A 14,196-nucleotide genomic window follows, 5' to 3' on the forward strand; every position below is an offset into this window, starting at 1 on the left:
CCTGATAACAAACCCAGATTTACTCAATCATTCATTCATTCATCATCGGACCATATTAGAATGGCTACATAGTACATTGGGTAAGAACACGAGCACTTGGAGTCAGCCTGCCGGGCATGAAATCCTGGATCTGCCATTTACGTCGCTTTGTAATCTTAGGAAATTTACTTGACTACTCTGTATTTCAGTTTTCTTAAATAAGTGGGAATAATAATATAATCTTCCTTACAGGGAATTAAGAGGTTGAAATGAGTTGCTCTGAGTAAAGCACTTTAAACACAGCCTGACACAGAGAAACCACTCAAGAACTGTTAGCCATTGTTACTTATTGAGCTACATAATTACGTCAGGGCAGCATCTTAAATAAAGGGAGTGTATTAGTTTCTCAGGGCTGCTGTAACAAAGTACCACAGACTGGGTAGCTTAAACAAGAGATCTTTATTGTCTCAAAGTTCTGGAGGTTATAAAACCAAACCCAAGGTGTTAGCAAGGCTACAGTCCCTCTGAAACCTGTAGGAGAAAGTGTCCTTGCTGCTTCCTAGCTTAGGGTGGTTTTCTGGCAATTCTCTGACACTCCTTGGCTTGGCTCTGCAGCACTTCAGTCTCTGCCTTCGTCATGGCATGGCATTCTCCCTGTCTCTGTCTTCACATGACTGTCGTCTGATAAGGACACCAGTCATACTGGGTTAGGGGTCCACCCTACTACCGTATGACCTCATCTTAATTAATTACATCTGTAACAACACTGTTTCCAAATAAGGTCACATTTTGAAGTATAGGGAGTTAGGATTTCAGCATATCTATTTTGGGGGGACACAATCTAAGTCATAACAGGCACAAACTATGATACAGGAATTATAACTAATGACCTTCTTACCTCCTCTCTCCCTACAAACGCTGTCTTAGTTTGTCCTGTCTTGTGACTCCTCCTGACTAGATCCTAGTCTGGCCCCACCATCACCAATCCTCCATGGGGCTGTCAGAGTGATCTTTCCAAAACATGAAGTTCATCATGTTACTTCCTTCTGAAGCTCTTTGAGCTTTTAGGTAAAGGTTTAGCACAAAAGACCTTCCTTGCTGCAGCTCCTTCCTGCTTCTCTACACTGAACCTTACACCACAGATGAAAACACTTTTTCTAGTTCCCCAATTGTATCATTCTCTTTTGCAACTCTGGACAAGTGTCATTCTTCTGCTTTGCATACACTTACCCTCACATTTCTTCACTTTTCTGGGGAAGATGCCCATGAAACCCTTCCCACTCCTCTTCTGAGCTCCTTTGGCATCCTGTGCACACTCTGAACATGGGTCTTACAGAATTTATTGTTTTTCTTGTGCCTTGTTGACAGGACAGAATGCCCCTTGAGGGCTGGGACTGTTTTGTATCCCCGATTGTTAGACATTAGTGTCATTTTTAATCTTTTCACTATTGCAAATAATACTGTGATGAATATCTTTATGTTTAAATAGTTTTTCAAATTTAAAATTACTTCCTCAGGCACGACTCAACAGCAAAAAGACAAACAACTCAATTTTTAAAAGGACAAAATGTGCTTACTTCAGCAGCACATATACTAAAATTGGAACGATACAGAGAAGATTAGCATGGCCCCTGCACAAGGATGACATGCAAATTTGTGAAGTGTTCCATATTTAAAAAGAAAAAAGTGGGGAGGGTTAGATAAACAACAAATTTCTACTGTATAGCCCTGGGAACTGTATTCAATATCTTGTAGTAACCTATAATGAAAAAGAATACAAAACAAAAAAAATTAAAAAGGACAAAAAATCTAAATAGATATTTTTGCAAAGAAGATATGTAAATGGCCACTAAGCACAAGGGAAAATGCTGAACATCAGTAGTCATCAGGAGAATGGAAATCAAAACATACACAACGAGATACCACTTCATACACATTAGGATGATCAGAACAACGAAAAAGTATTGGGAGGATGTGGAGACAGAGAAATTGGGACATTGCTGGTGGGAATGTAAAATGGCGCAGCCACTGTAGAAAATGGTTTGGTGGCTCTTCAGAAAAGTTAAACATAGAATTACCATATGACCAGCAATTCCACTCTTAGGTATATACCTGAAAGAATTGAAAACAGGTGTTCAAATAAAAATTTGTACACAAATATCCATAGCAGCACTATGACAATAACTAAAAGATGGAAATGACCCAAATGTCCATCAGTGGATGAATGGATAAACAAAATATGGTATATCCATACAATGAAATATTACTCAATAAAAAATTATAAAATATTGATATTGGGAAAGGGTATAGCTAAAGACTTAGAGCATATGCTTAGCATGCACAGGGTCCTGGGTTCAATCCCTGGTACCTATTCTAAAAATAAATAAATAAAATGAATACATTACTTTTCCCCTAAAAAAATAAGAAAAATAAATTAAAAAATACTGATACTACCATGTAGGTAAACCTCAAAAACATTATGTTCAGTAAAAGAAGCCAGACAAAAAGAGCTACATAGTATATAATTTCATGTCTATGAAATATCCAGAATTGATAAATCCATAGAGACAGAAAGCAGACTGACAGTTGTCAGGGGAGGAGAATAGAATGGGAATTCACTGTCTAATGAGCACGGGTTTAATATTAGGATGATGAAAATATTTTGGAACTAGATAGGATGGTAGTTGCATAACATTGTGAATGTACTAAATGTCACTGAATTGTATATACTTTAAAATGTTTAATTTCATGTGACTTTTACCTCAGTTAAAAAAAAGAAATATAGTACTGATACATGCTACCATATAGCAGAACCTTAAAAACAGTATTCTGAGTGAAAGAAGCCAGACACAGGAGGTCACATATTGTATGATTCCATTTATATTAACTGCCCAGAATAAATTCGCAGATACAGAAGATTAGTGGTTGTCAGCGGCTGGGGCAGAGGGGAGTGGGGAGTGACTACTGAGCGTATGAGGTTTCTTTTTGAGGGTGATAAAATGCTCTGGAAGTGGATAGTGGTGATGGCTGTACAACATTGCAAATGTACTAAATGCTACTGAATCGCACACTTTAAAATGGTTGGAATGCTAAATGTTACAGTATGTGTATTTTGCCACGACAAAAATATATTTCATTAGGAAAGATTTTCTGAATGAAGTCCCAGTCAAAGGATATGGTATTTTGCTGAATTTCTGCTGGGAAGTGGTCACTCACTGCCTTCTCACCAGCAATGTTTGAGAGCATCTGTACTGTGTCTTCACTAGACTGGGGCACTGTGTTTAAAAAGTAAAAAACTTTACTAGCTTGACATGACACTGTTCCTCTTCAGGGAAGTTCCTCATGCTTCTAAGTATAAGGCTAAATTGAATGAGAAGAGTTGCTAAGGAACATAGCCAGAGTAAACAGATTTTAGAGCTGAGAGAGACCTAGGGAGCGTCTAGACCATGGGGGTCTCATCCTTACCAGACCAATGTTTAGTAACAACCTTACTATCCTGAAATAAAATTCATAGATAATCTACCTAAAGTCTATATGATGTAGTGCTTCAGACAATATGAATTTTAAAGTGAACTTCCTTGATTCAAATTCCTGGTCTGCTGCTTAATAGCTGTGTAAACCAGGGTACTATTCTATGTCTCACTTTTTTCATCTGTAAAATGGGGCCAATGACAATGTCTACCTCATATGACTGCTGACTATATTAGTTTATATATGTAGTATACTTAGAATACAATCTCCTACCTGTAAAAAAAAGGAGAAATAAAAGAAAGTAATTTATGGGGAGGGTATAGCTCAAGTGGTAGAGTGCATGCTTAGCATGCACAAGGCCCTGGGTTCAATCCCCCATACCTCCTCTAAAAATAAATAAATAGATAACCCCCCCAAATAAAATAAATAAGTTTTTAAAAGAATAAATATATAATAAAGTCTATTCTAAATTTGTAAATACCTAGCTAGGCATGATTACCCTAGAAGAGACTGAAATAGTCAGATGTTTGCACCTACACATAAAATCACCCTGGAAGCCACAGCTCTAAATATAGACTGAAGGGTGTGTGTTGCACTTCAAAAACTATGAGCATTGCTATTGGTGACACGCTCTTCCAAAATCAATTCTCTAAATAGATCGATTCCCTTGATTTTCATTTGAGTTGCATTCCTGGTAAGTAGTTTTAAATACCATGCTTGTAGGTAGAATAAATGTCGATTGTAGGCTTAGATAGTTTTATATGTTTTTCATCTCCATAAATGTGCAGTGGAGCATTTGAAAGTGGAACACAGGACCATTCTTTATTGTGTGGGATATCCTACGTATTTCCAGATGTCTAGAACCCCTGGCTCCTTCCCTGAAATGTCAGCAGGCTGGAATGGGTATTTCCCCACTGAGAACCACTGAAGCTATTCCAACCATCTCCTTTTCCAAACGAGGTTACTGAGGCTTAGAGAGGAAATTGAAAATATACACATATTACTGTGACTACTTGTTTATCCCACCTCTACCTTCAGCCATGTGATCACAGTGGAAGATGCCTTGTTAGTAAGCAAAACTCCACCTCTGCCACATTTTTTCTCCACTTTATTCCTTTTTTGCCTACACACCATCCTTCTTCCATATCTTTCTCCCTCCTTCTTCCCCATCCTTTTCCCTCCTTCTTCCCCATCATCCAACCCATTAGCCAGTCCTGTTGGAGTACCTTCAATATGTGCCTTCTACTGGTGTCTATTCTCATAGCAGCCAAAGGAGTCTTTGGAAAAAATTGCATCAAGCCAGTCCTCTGCTTCAACTGCCCCAGAGACTTCCCAAGATACTGGGAATAAAACCCTGCCCTGCAAGGTCCTGCATGATCTGGCCTCATCTCCTTCCATTGTCCTGACTATGCTCTAGCCACCTAGCCTCACACACCTGCCCCAGGGTCTTTACACCTGCTGTTCCTTCTAACTTCTCTTCTGCCAGGTCTTTGGAGAGCTGACCCCTTATCCTTCATGTCTATTCAAATGTCACCATCTTAGAAACCATCCTCGGCCACTTTGTCTAAGATAACCCCATGCCCATCACTCTCCATCCCTTTTCTCTCATTTTGCTCTTTGAAGTCCTCATCATGATTTGAAGTGGGAGTGTTTACTTGTTGGCTTGTTTATTGTCTGTTTCCTCATTAGACTGTAAGCTCCTCTGGGTGCAGGGACTTCATTAGTTTCATTCTGCCTGGAACCCCAGGGCTTAGCAAAATGCCTGCCAGTGCTGATCAGTAATTTTTGAATATGTGAACAAAGGCCCAACATGCAACTCAGAATATGCCAATCAGAGTCCTTCCCCATGAATTGTGTAACTTGACTCAGAGAGGAATCCCCCTCCCCTTCCCCTTTTTTTATTTTGATGCCTGAACCTTAGGATAGGAAGCTCAGAAAGTATTGGCAGCTGAATGTTCTGCCTTTTGGGCCAAAGAACTGCAAAGGAATCAATCAGTGGGAAGGTTAGAAAGAGAGAGAAGAATGATTTAGGCATACGGAGAACCAGAGACACAAGAGAGAGAGAGAGAGGAAAATGGAGAGCATATTTTGCAGCTGTGGCAGGTGGGCAACAGACGTTCCTGGGCTCCAGCTGCTAACCTGGTCTCTGTGTGTATGTGTACATGGCCACATGTATGTCTTTTTTGTTTAAAGTCAATTTCGTTGAGGTATAATTTACATGCAACAAAAATCACTGATTTTAAGTATGCAATTTGATGAACTTTAACACTATCTAGTCGTATAATCACTACTGCAATTAAGATACAGAACATTTCCTTCAACCCGAAAAGCATAACCTGTGGAACTTGAGTTCCATGTGATATTCCATGATTCTTTTTGTAAAAAACAGCTTGGTTGAGGTACAATTGATAGACCATTAAGCTACACATATTTAAAGTGTGTAATTTGATCAGTTTTGGCAAATGTGTCCACCCTTAAAATCATCACTATAATCAAGACGGTGAATATCTCCATCACCCCAGAAACTTCCCTCCTTCTTCTTTGTAATCCTTTCTTCCCAGCCCTCTTGACCCCAACCTGAGCAACCACTAGTCTTCGTTGTGTCAGTATAGATTAACCTGCATTTGCTTGAGATTTCTATAAATGAAATCATGCACTCCTTTTTTTTGTCTGGCTGTTTTCATTCAGCACATTTTTTTTTTAAAAAGATTTATTCATGTTGTTGCAAGTATTAGTAGTTAATTCTTTTTTGTTGCTGAGTAGTATTCTGTTGGATGGATCGCCACAATTTGTTGGACTTTTGGGTTGTTTCCAGGATTATTACAAATAAAGTTGCTATGAAAATTTGTGTAGAGCTCTTCATTTGGATGTAATATTTCTTTTTCTCTTGGTTAAATACTTAGAAGTGGAAAGGCTGGATTGTATGTTACCCTTACATTATTCTTAATAATACATTTCCTTTTTTGGTTTAAACCAATCAATTTAAGATTGGTCAGGGCCTCTCAGCAGGATGGGGACTCAGTTCCCTCCCTCCTGAGTGCCTCAGAGCTGCCTCTGGTCCCATGGGAGCCGGGAGCCGCGGTGCAGCGGCAGGCGGAGGGAGAGGGGGGGACCTTATCTTCCTGAGCACGACTCGTTGGCGAAGCGATGTTGGCTTACATAAGCACGCTGACCTCTTTCCAGAGTCTAAAACTCGCAAAATCTTCTGCAAGCATAGTCTTGCCGCCTCTGGACTGGAATGTTAAGTGCTGGCGGAGTTGTCTGGCTTAGCAGTCGGATCAAAATATGCCTGTGGACAGACAAGGTCAGTGGTGACTCCGTGGAAGGAGAGTCTTAGATGAAAAGGCAGTCTGAGGAGCAGGGAGCCACAAGGATGAGCTGAGAAAGCGGCTTGCGCATTCAGAGCAGCTTCGAGACAGCGTCACCGGGAGAGCATGCTTTTACATTTGAGTTTATTTCCGAAAAAGGAGTGCATTCAGATGGTTCAAAATTCAAAAGCTAGGGTGGGTACACAGCACTGTGAGAAGTCTTTCTCTTACCCACGCCCCTACTTCCTCTTGCCAGAGGCAACCACAACTCCTACCCCACCCAGTTCCTTGTCTATTCTTCCAGAGATTTGCATATACTAAAATTTGCATATACAAGTACATATATATCTGTTGTGTGTGTAGCACTTTTTACACAAGTGCTAGCAAGCTAAGCACATTGTTGTGCACTTTGATTTTTTTTTTCCATTTTCCTTATCTCAGAGCTAGTTCTGCAGTGTAGTGGAAAGAACCTGTTCATTTTTTAAAAAATATTTACATAGACCGCTATTATGCTGATTTAACCTGTTGAGGAAGCATTTGACCACTAGTGTTGGTAGGCCAATGGATGACAAGGTGAACAATTTTAGTTTGCACAGTTAAGTAATGACAAAATTACAGGTGGCTTCTCTTGGCGGTCTGGACTGTAATGTAATCTCAGTGAAGGCAGACTGAAGGAAAGGTAACATTTCTAAGCACTTGATACGCTGAAGGGTTTCATAAAGGAGTAGTTCTTATACTTTGGTGTCTTGGAGTATTACCACGGGAGCTAATTAAAAGTGAGGCTAAGCAGGCTTCCCCTTCTCCACTGCCCCAGAAATTCTGATTCATTGGAGTTGGTGGTGGGGGGAACACAGAGTTCTAATAAAGGTGGTCCTCAGACTAAGCTTTGAGGAGAACAGATCTCTGTCAAGAGAAAAGAGCTTTCCACTCACTGGAGGAGTCACTGAGCAATTCATTAATTCAAATTATTAAAATGATTTCATTCCCATATTTTTAAACCTGAAATGAATTCATGAGCGAGAAAATGATTTTTTCAAACAGTTCAGAAGGCTATGCGGTCTCCCTGCCCCTACCTCCCAGTTCTCTATCCCTAGAGACAACAGTTTCTTGCGAGTCATTACTTTTGTAGAGACTTAAAGTCCCTACCATGTTGCAGGGAGCACCACTGTGACCGAGGAAGTAGGCCTTGTTCCTACTTAGAGGCAGAGCAATGGGCCAAGAATAGCCATAAACTTGGATTTGGGAGTCTTGGGTCAAATGCCTAAAGTATCAGCGACTCTGTATGCCAGGCACCGAGCTCAGGATTTTACACGCATTATTTCAGTTAATCTTCCAATGACCCATTTTACAGGGAGAAAGACCAAGGCTGAGAGGTTTAGTTATTTGCCTGGGGTTGTGGGGTTCACACAGCTAAGGGAATGAAACCAGGATTTTGAATTCAGGTCTAAAACCCCTGCTAAAACCCCAACACTCTGGAGGACCAACCACTTAGTCTGGCATTTGGGGAAAAACTCTTAGCCACTTTCAGATTCTTGGGCCTCCATAACACCTGTTCACTGTCTTGCCCACCTAGTGGGATCTGTGAGGACATGTCTGCATCTTGTTCTCTGCTGGAAATGCAGCACCTGCCATCTGGGCAGACAGTGGGCACCCAACAAAGGACTCTTGTGATGGGGTTTGAGGAGAAAATCTAGGAAAGGCTAATTCCCATAAGTGTTGTAGCTCCTCAGCCCACTGATTTTTTCAGAATTGTTTTAATTTTTAATAGGTGTTTCCTAATTATAGACTGATGTATGTATCAGAAAGTACGTATCAGAGAATATGTAGCAGAAAATAATTTTTAAAAATCTAAATTGGGGGGAGGGTATTTCTCAAGTGGTAGAGCACACGCTTAGCATGCACGAGGTCAGGGGTTCAATCCCCAGTACCTCCTCTAAAAATAAATAAACCTCCCCCCCACTGCCCAAATAAAATAAATAATCCAATAATAAATAAAGTATTAAAAAATCTAAATGTCCATAATTACATTGCCAAAAAAACTCTTCTTGACCTTTCTCTCATCTTGTCTGCCTATATAATGTATATATTATGTATAACATGTAACAGATAATATATAACATATCATAAATCTTATGTATATATATATAATGTAGACAGGCAAGATTATATGTAATGCATACATAAATACATATATATACACAATATACCTAATGTGTATATATATATATATATAATGTGTGTATTGATGTATATATATCCCTGTCCATCTTCCCCCCATTTCCCCCTGTTAAATAGACTGAATAATCTCCAAGGAACCCCTGGGGGATTTTTGCCAGCACAGTGCTAGGCACACACTGGCTTGCTTTTTCTACACAAAAGGAAAAAGATGGTAGTATTTCAGGGTATTAGTGGGGGGTCCGGGCTTGTCTTGTGTTTTATCACCCAAAAGCCTGAGACCCACCTGTTATTCTGCAGCGCTGACTGCAGAGTCACCGGAGGCCTCCCAGTTATAGCGGGAGCCTCAGGAGCCCTCTCTCCAGGAGAGACACTGTGTTCCCAGAAGACCGACATGTCTGATCCCGTGGCTTCTCTAATTCTCAGTGTAAACAAACATCTTGACCTTCTGTTTGCCTATAATCCCTTTTGAGTTTGTGGGTCAGTCTTCTGGAGATAGAACACTTCTATGGCGCTCACAAATTTTGGTTTCTACTTTTGTGAAGTGAACCCAGCCTGAACCTGCCAGCTTCCCCGACAGATCATCTCTCTCAGCTCCAGGCGTGTCTCCAGCTGTGGGGCTGCAGTAGATTACATTTCTGTTTGAACTATTCACTGTCCATCCTGCGGGGGGGGGGGGTAATACTATATCTCTGCCTTGCTGAATTCAGGATAGGCCGCAGGATTTGATTTGATGAAATAAATGTGGTGTAAATGACCATTCACTTCTTTGTTTGTTTTTTGGGGGGTGGGGGTAATTAAGTTTATTTATTATTTTTAAATAGAGGTACTGGGGATTGAACCCAGGACCTCGTGCACACTAAGCACACAATCTACCACTGAGCTAGACCCTTCCCCCAGACCCTGTCACTTCTAAGCAGATGTTTTCAGCTAGCTTGTGGTCTGCTATCTTTTTCTCTTCTGTCTACCACGACTCTAGCAATGTCCCTGAGAAGGGCTGTTCCTTCAGCCTGGAGTGCAGATAACATGGAGTAGAGACAAGCTGACCTATAATGACATGTGACATGAGTGAGAAATAACTATTTGTCAGAGAAAAAAAGTTGTGTCTGAGATTTTGAGGTCATTTATTACTCCTGCGTCATCTAGCCCATCCTGCATCTCTGTTGCAGTGGCCTTGGGCACGTTACTTGCCCTCTTTGAGCTTGAGGGATCATTGTAAAAACGTAAGATCTGTAAAATGGGGGTAATTGTGCTTACTTCACTTGCAGGGTTTTTCTTCTCTTCTCTTCTCTTTTCCTCTCCTCTCGTCTCCTCTTCCTTCCTCCTTTCTTTTCTTTTCTTTTCTTTTCTTTTCTTTTCTTTTCTTTTCTTTTCTTTCTTTTCTTTCTTTCTTTCTTTCTTTCTTTCTTTCTTTCTTTCTTTCTTTCTTTCTTTCTTTCTTTCTTTCTTTCTTTCTTTCTTTCTTTTCTTTCTCTCTTTCTCTCTTTCTCTCTCTCTCTTTCTTTCTTTCTTTTTAGAATTTGCAATAAGCAATAGATTGAAAGCACTTCGCCAAGTTCCTGGAGCTCGGTAGCTGCAGCTCGGTAGCTGCAGCTCGGTAGTTGCTTGTTAACTGTTAGTTGAATCTCAACCTGATCAGCAACAGGAAAGAGACCAGACACAGGCAGATGTGTGGCGACCTTCCATTAAAAAGCCAGATAAAACACTGATGTCCACAGTAGCACTATTCACAGTAGCCAAAAAGTGAAAACAAGCCTAATGTCCATCGATAGATGAATGGATAAACAAAGTGTGATAATGATATATCATGGAATATTATTCAGCCTTTAAAAAGAAGGAAATTCTGACATATGTTACAACATGGATAAACCTTGAAGATGTTGTGCTGAGTGAAATAAGCCAGACACAAAAGGACAAAAAAAGTATGATTCTACTTATATGAGGTACCCAGAGTAGTCAAACTCATAGAGACAGAAAGTAAAGTGGAGGCTGCCAGGGGCAGGGAGGAGGAGGAATGGGGAGATTTAATGGGTAGAGAGTTTCAGACTGGGAAGATGAAAACATTCTGGAGACAGAAGGAGGTGCTGGTTGCACAACAATGTGGATGCTCTTAATGCCACAGAACTGGACACTTAAAAATGGTTAAAATGGTACATTTTATGTTATGAATATTTTATCACAATTTTAAAAAGCTGGATAAAGCTTTCTTTTCATTCAAAAACTCCCACTTCTTCCTTTTTTTCACTCTGCTTTGTGTTGAGCAGACCTCATTTCGAACTCTTTCTTGTTCTGGACCACAAATTTTTATCTTTTCCTTTATTATTTTTTTTTTATTATACACATCACATATGGTCATTCTTAAAAAAAATTAAAATGCAGATAAGCAGGAAAAAAAGAAATTTACCCACGTGCTCACCCTGTAGTGATCACCACTGTTAACAGTTTGGTGTCAGTTTCAAACATTTTTCTAAGCACTTATATATATAATTACAGTTACGTCTATATCCATTTATGCTAATTTGCATTTAAACATAAAATCAGGTCATATTAAATATACTGATATTAAACCTACTTTTTTTCCCTACAGATTAATAAATACATGAACAGATTTCTACATTGAGAAGCATATAGGTCCATGTCATGATTTTAAATGGCTGCACAGATTCCAACTGTATATATGGATGTAACAGCTTTATTTAACCAACTCTCCATTAACAGCCATTTAGGTTGTTTCCAGGTTTTTTTTTTTTTTTTGTTATTATAAGCAAGTCTGTGCCAAATATAATAATAATAGTACAACTTATTATTTCCTAGGTACCAGATTCTATGCTAAGCTCTTTACAAGCATTATTTAATTTAATCCTCACGAGAATCTTATAAAGTAAGACCTGCAAATACTACTTGCGATTCATAAAGGTGAAGTCACTTGTCTCCATGCTCCCGCGTGTGAGTGACAACACTGGGAGTTGAACGGAGCTCCGCCTGGTACTATAGCCCATCTTCTTTCCTCTAAAGTGTGTTGTGTCCCAGCTCCTGAAATAGGGCTCCTGAAGTTATGTTTTACTGAAGCCACAGAATGGGAGGGATTTGTGTGCAAGGAGCCTGGAAGGTTCCCCATCTAACTCTTTTGAAACCTAAATGGAGCCAAAAATGTCATGGACCCATTTTCCCTTAAGAAAGTTTACATACTTGCCAACCAGGATACACCAAGGCTTCCCTGGGGACTGTCCAGGAGGTCTTAGGTCTGGGCCACCCGCATCAGGGAGCAGGTCCAGCACTGTCTGAGGTCATGTGCTCTTGACCTGCTGGTTTGCCTGCTATCTGCTCAGCCCCAAGAGAAGCCCGCTGGGCCTGCCAAGCTTTCTCTCCAGCTGAGGATTAGAGATTGGCCAACCCAACCTGGGAGTCTTATGCTTCATTGCCAAACAAAGAAGATGCTCCTGTGGGTCCAGGCCAGTGGCTTCCTTGAGTACACACCCCTGGGAGCAACAGCCACTGAGGGGTGGTTCATTGTCCAGTAGCCACTTGGGCAACTGCTTCTCTTCAATAGAGGACCTGCTTCCCACTGCTTATACCTTTTAAAAAGCATTTATTAGGTTCACACAAATTTAAAATTGTTATATCTTCTTGGTAAGTTGGATTTTTATCCTCTTGAAATGACCACTTCCCTCCATTATGAAATGTTTTTGGCTTTAAAGTCTATTTTATTCTGTAACTAATCTAGCCATGTCAGCTTTCTTTTGTTTGGTATTTACATAGCATGCTTTTTCTACCTGTCCACTTTCAACCTTTTTTGTATATTTATGCCTTAGATATATTTCTTATAGACAATATATAGTTGGATTTTTATTATCTACTCTGGCGATCTTTGCCTTTTGACTGAAATATTTATTTTTTAAACCCCAAGATATTATTATGATTACTAATACTATTATAAAGTCAATATTCATTTAGACCTTCTACTTGGGATCTTTTTTTGTCTGCCTGTAATAAAATATTTAGAATATCTTCAGTGTATTTGATCTGCTAGTGGCAAATTGTTTCAGTTTTGTTTTTCTGAAAATGTCACCTTAATGGTTGTTTTTCTCCCCGATGTCTAACATGTTGGAAGAAAACAGAGTCAATTCCAAATTCTACACCCAGCAAAAATATCCCTTGAGAATGAAGACAAAATAAAGGCATCATCATTCCACTGAACTAATGGTTCTTCCTTCCTCAAACCTGCTCTTCCCTAGCAATCCCAAGGATTTGGGCAGGGAGCCTCAAAATATTGAGGTTATCTGAGATTCATCTTCTTTTTACTTCATCTCATATTTTGTTCTTTGTTAAGTGCTGTAAATGCTATTACAATCTAATTATATCTTACTTCCTCCACTTCGACTGTCTTAGCTTCAGCCACCAGCATGTCTCACCCAAACTGTAGCAATAGCTTCCTAATTGGTCTCTCTGTTTCCTCTCTTACCACCCCCATGGTGTTGACACAACATCCTTTTATAAAGCAAATGAGATATTGTTATTTTCCTGCTCAGAACCCTCCAATGTCTTCCCATCACATTTAGCAGAAAAGGCAAACTCCATGCATGGTGTACATGATGTGATTTCGTCCTACCTCTCTCACTTCATTTCTCACCGTGCTCCCCCTTGTTCACTGAGCTCCAGCCACCCTGGGCTCCTGCTGTTCCTTGCTCTTGCCCAGATTGCTTTCATCTCAGGGTCCTTCCATGTGCTCTTGTTTCAGCCTGGAGTGCTCCTCCCAGACCAAGTTTGCCTCTTTCTCTCACTTTATTCCCGTCTCTGCTTGAATATTCACTCATCAGCAAGGGCTTCCCTGAACTCCCTTTCTAAAATAAATTCCTCTCACTTTCTGTCCTCTTCTCTGCTTTAATTTTCTTCATAACACTTACAACTGCCTGACTTTATTTCATATGTATTAGAGGGTAAACTTCATGAGGACAATAACTTCATTTTATTCATCTCTAGCATCTCAAACAGTCCCTGGCAAAGAGGAGGTTCTCAATAAAAACCTGTTGAGTAAATGGATCTGTGCAGTTGTCTATTTTACAATGAGAATCCATATTAAAACATTTTAATGCAAATATACCCAAATATCTAACCTCATTAGCTTGTTACTACAAAGTTGGGTTTAATTGCCTGTTTGCCTTTTCATACTCAACTTATAATGACTTCACACCCCATTCATGTGATGGCTAATCCTCAGTCTTTCCTCAAAAGGCCCCCCCCCAGTTATTTCTGGGAGTTGCTG

The 14,196-nt window shown here is 39.9% G+C and overlaps 1 non-coding gene across 1 annotated transcript; it reads left to right on the forward strand.

Annotated features, from left to right (window-relative positions):
• Positions 1 to 1,548: 1,548 nt before the first annotated feature.
• On the forward strand, positions 1,549 to 1,655 carry LOC116282987 (U6 spliceosomal RNA). The gene has a single exon (XR_004192535.1). It is a non-coding gene; the product is annotated as a U6 spliceosomal RNA (small nuclear RNA).
• The last annotated feature ends 12,541 nt before the right edge of the window (positions 1,656 to 14,196 follow it).

This window comes from Vicugna pacos, chromosome 13 (genome assembly GCF_048564905.1).
Source record: "Vicugna pacos chromosome 13, VicPac4, whole genome shotgun sequence".
In the NCBI taxonomy this organism is placed as follows: Eukaryota; Metazoa; Chordata; class Mammalia; order Artiodactyla; family Camelidae; genus Vicugna; species Vicugna pacos.